Below are 5,057 nucleotides of genomic sequence, written 5' to 3' on the forward strand. Positions count from 1 at the left end.
AAACAACTGCCACAGAGGCGGGACAGGCTCCTACCACCACAGCTGTGCTCACCAGCCGTGAGCCTGGCTTCTGAATGAGCAGAGCTCCCCCTGTGGGATCTGGTTGAAACCAGCTCTCCAAAATCCCCAAAGGGGTCCTGGATTGCGAGAGGGCACAGGCCAGGCCAAGGGACCCCACTGCTGCATGATCAGGGCTGGGAGAGATGCGGGAGGTTGGCCAGCTGAGGAGCGACCGCGCACGTCGGCCCCCAGCGGCAAGCTAACCTACCGGTTGGAGTGTCTGCCCCCTGGTGGCCAGTGCATGTCATAGCGAGCGGTTGAGTGGTGTTAGCATATCATTAGCATATTACGCTTTGGTTGAACGGCCAGTCAACCGGGCACTTAGCATATTAGGCTTTTATTATATAGTAAGGATTTTTGTTCATCTTCACTCAAGGATATTTCTTTCCATTGATTTTTAGAGAGAGTGGAAGAGAGGGGAAAGAGAGAGAAACATCGATGTGAGACACATCAATTGGTTGCCTCCTACACACACCCCAATCAGGGCCGGGGATCCAGCCTGCAACCAAAGTATGTGCCCTTAACCAGGTTTAAACGCCTGACCCTTCATTCTGCAGGCCAATGCTCTAACCACTGAACAAAATTGGCCAGGGCCCCAGGGCCTCAATTTTAGAGTGGAGACCACCCAAAGCAGCTTGCTAGTCTGCCTGCAGCAACTGTCAATCACCACTCCTCATGCAGGGTGGGTCCCAAGAGCCACCGCAGTGGCCACTCCTCCTCGCCCTGCATGCTCACAGAGGGCCCCAGCAGCACTTGGCAGGTGCCCGGCCACAGCGGGTGGATAAAGAAGTCAACGGCTGGTCTCCGGGAAGAGCAATGGGCATGTTCACAACATTCCCTATCCCCACACCTCAGAGGGCTACGCTGGGGAAGAGGAGGACTTGGAACAGCTTTCTAGAAGGCGAGCGCCTAGATGTTTCAATGTTTTGTTCACTGCTAAGTCCAAGTTCCTAATACAGTGCCTGGCAAGGGGCCAGGTCTTCAGATAGTTGTAAAACAAACATGTACGGAATGAATCTGGGGTGAGGTGTAGGTGGCAATAAGCCAGGTGGACCATCTGCAGAGTTCTGTGAGAGGAGAGCCCCCCCTGGGACCAACGGGGGCCACGGTGGACCAGCAGCTCAGGTGGATGTGTCCCTGAGGAAGGCAGCTGCCCCCCAACTACCCAGCTTTCTCCTCCAATCACATCCCACATTTCTGCCATCATCCATTCAAATGCCCTGAGCAGCCGCTTCATGCCAGTAAAACTCTGGGCTGCACAGAACAGGGGAGCTCATATGCTACCAGGGAGGGACTCCGAAGAAGGGAGGAGCAAGGTCACTCCAGGCGATGATTTAGAACAGGGAGGGCAGTGTTTGCTAACTGGCATGCAGAGGGGTGGGGGGGCTTGCCAAGGTGAGGGGGTGACACAGCTGCTGCCATGGGACAGCCAGAGCGAGAGGAACCTCCAGGGATAGCTGCTGGGAGGGCACCCCCTCTCCCCCGCACCCATCTGGGAATTCCTGGGTCTTCTGCCCCTATCCCAGCTACAGACAGGAAAAGCCGGAGGGTTCTCAAATAATAGAACCCCTTTATTGGGGGGACGATCTGTTGGGATCAGGGTTCCAAGGAACAGCCTCAAGCAGCCCACACTGGCCCACGGCTGACAGGCCCGGAACGCGGGATGGCGCTCCGTGGCACTGCCTCAAGGCCACCTGGGAGCAGTGCAGGGCGCCCCAAGGACGAGGCTCTCCAGCCATCACCTCTGTCTCGCTGCAGCCTGTGTCTAATTCTACTGTATCTCGTTGTTTTTATACAGGGGATGAGAAATGGAAAACGAAAGGCCAACAGGGAGGACAGGGCAGGCCTCCCTCTCTCCCCCCAGCCTCACACCGAGCCACAGCCAGGGGAAAAAGCAGGCCTTTTATTATCATTATCATCATTATCATTGATTTTTAGAGAAAAGGACAGATAGAAACATCGATGAGAGAGAAACATCACGGATCGGCTGCCTCCTGCACACCCCCTGCTAGGGATCGAGCCTGCAACCCGGGCATGTGCCCTGACCGGGAATCAAACCAGTGTCCTCTTGGTTCATGGGTGGATGCTCAACCACTGAGCCACACAGGCCAGGCAAAAACTTGCCGTAAACATATCAAAGATCACCCCAGTGGCAGGCGGGGCGGAATGACCGTCAACCAGCTCTGGAAGGAACCCGTGACAGTGTGCGCGCCAGCTCTGGCACCCTGTGCGGGGTGTCTCCTCCCAGGCCTGCAAACCTTCCCATCCAGGGCCAAATAGTAAATAATTTATTTAGGTTTTGCAGGCCAAACTGCCTCTGTCATCAGTATTTCACTCCGCCAACACAGCCCAAAACAGCCACAGCCACAGCCACCACTAGTGGACGGAGCCAAGAGCAGGGCCGACGCGTTAGTGACAGGCAGGAAGGCTGGGATCGGGGACCTTGGGCTGGTGCCCTCCCACACACCCTGCACTGCGCTCTTCGCGGACCTACTCTGCTCCAAGGGCAGGGGTGGGGGGGCTCAGAGGGCATGGCCACCCAGGTCACAGAGCCAGTCACTCCCCTCTCACCCTGGCAAAGGGGAGGCCGACCTGCCACAGGGCTATGCAAGGGCACAGGGCAGGGCTGGCAGTTTCACATCCAACTCCAGAACAAGTGGCCGCTTTGCAGCCATCCAGGCAGCACGACCTGACAGGACGGCAGCCCCACCTTCTCTCCAGGTGGGGGCATTCTTCGTGGATTTAGAATCTTGCACCAGTCACACACATTCTAGTTCTCATGTCAAACATGGATGCGTGCAGCGCACGGCTTTAGTGGGCCGTCTCTCCCTGCCTCTGGCAGGGCCACTTGTCATCACCTGCAGTGTCCCCTTCCATCACCACCTTCTGCACCAGCTCACGCCCAAGTACAGAAGCCTTTGTCCCGGAAGACCTGGATTTTCTAAACAATCTCAGTGTGGCCCCCACTGAGTCCGGAGCCAGTGCAACAGCTCAAACCCGGCTCCACAGGCTGCCGCTCGCCCTGGGAGCAGATTTAATGACCCCCAGCGCCCCTGCAGGAATTGCAGGGACCAGCCCACTGAGCAGGAGTAATTCTCAGCCGGGAGAATTTTTACTGCAGGGCAGAGGACAGGGAAGGGCCACCGTCTGTGCAGTCGGTCTGGCCTCTGCCTCATTTCCTCCAGTCCCGGGCACCGAGACCACCATCACTCACGAGACCACCAGCAATGACAAAGGTAGAACAGGCCCCATGGGGGGCGGGGGGCACGCAGAGCACCTTCCACCGATAGTGGGCTCCTTGAGGGCATCCCCAGGACACAGGCTGGACTTGAGGAAGTCTAGGAGGGGCCCCCAGCCTCTTCTAGGCACCCACAGCTCAGTCCCTGCATCCCAGCACTTGCCCCTCGCGGGCATCACAGAGAGCGCCCTCCCAACCCTCCCCCCTCCCCCCCAGGTAACTGAGTGCCTCTGGCTACGAGGGCTTCACTGCTGGTTTTGAACCTGGGGAAGAAAATCCAGGGCTGTGCCTAGACAAAATATGGCCTCGCTGGTTCCAAGCCCCCTCCCTCCCGCCCTTCCACCCACACCAGGGGCACAGCTTCTGCACCGTTCATCCCAGTTCCGCCTGGCAGTCCCCGTGGTGCCCAGACTGTGGGAGCCGGTCCCGTATTTGCCCTCTGCAGGGACCCCACAGACAACCACTCTCTGCCTCCCTAAGTCTTCCCGCCCCCAGCTGCCTCCTCCCCCTGAATGCTGCACCACCAGTGCTCGCTGCTCTTTCCTGGCTTCCCCTCACATGTGGGTGCTCCCCAAAGGGCCATCACTTCCCTCAGCCCCTTCTTGCCCTCCTCCCTCAGTTGGCCAGGGCCACTGCTTTACCTCGGCACGGGATGGCTTCCCAGAGGCCTCCCCTTCTCCAGTTCAGCTCCTCCCTCCTCCCATCAGTCCCAGACTCCACATCTGACCGTGCAGCTTCTGGAAGGATCCAGGCCAACACCTCCACTGGCCGCACAGTCCCTTGCAGGGATCCTCAAACTTTTTAAACAGGGGGCCAGTTCACTGTCCCTCAGACCGTTGGAGGGCTGGACTATAGTTTTTAAAAAACTATGAACAAATTCCTATGCACACTGCACATATCTTATTTTGAAGTAAAAAAAACAAAACGGGAACAAATACAATATTTGTATTTGCATGTGGCCCGCGGGTCGTAGTTGGAGGACCCCTGCTTCAGAGCCACCAGACGCTGACTTTCTGGACCTGAGACCTCACCTCCCACCTGCTGTGGCCGGGCCTTCACCGAAGCCTGAGATGTGGCTCGGTGCTCCTTGGTCCAGCCTCCCCCCAGGGCGGAGGGAGGCAGCACCATGCCTTTCAGCAGTCTCACCTGAGAAACCGCGGCCAACCAACCGCAAGAAGAACCTTCCGGACCCTTGGTACCAACTGGAGCCTTGCAAACTGTTCCCAGGATCCCTTTGAAAAAAAAACTGCATCTCTACCCAGAGGGATAGTGGCTAAGGCACTGAGAGTCCCGCTTCTCACCTGCCCAAAGCCCTCACGCTTTTCAAAGTTACCGCGTTAAAGGTTTAAAAGTCTGGTGTTTGAGCAGCTTCCCATCTCCTCCCCCAACACCATCTGTTCATAGTGGCTGCGTCTGGGAAGCCCCTGGATCGCGGACAACTCTGGGGACCCGGACTACGAACCCTTCCATTCCACCAGACCTCGCTTGGGGCAGCACGGAGGACACTCGATTTTAAATTTCAGATCACAACTTTGTATTCCTGCGGGCGGTGCCAGGCTTAACGTGGAGCTGTTCTTTGTTTTTGGCCGGTAGTACTGAGGAGTCGCAAAATTCAGGAACCAAAGGAATGCAGGAAACACCTCCCTCCCGACTTCCCTCGCTACAGGCGATGCCCAATAAGCCCCTTTACACTCTGAAAGTTCGTAACGAACCCCGGGACGAGCAGAGGAACCCGGGGGCCTGCGGGCCCGCCCGCACA

The sequence above is a fragment of the Myotis davidii genome, unplaced genomic scaffold (genome assembly GCF_000327345.1).
Source record: "Myotis davidii unplaced genomic scaffold, ASM32734v1 scaffold223, whole genome shotgun sequence".
NCBI classification, from domain to species: Eukaryota; Metazoa; Chordata; class Mammalia; order Chiroptera; family Vespertilionidae; genus Myotis; species Myotis davidii.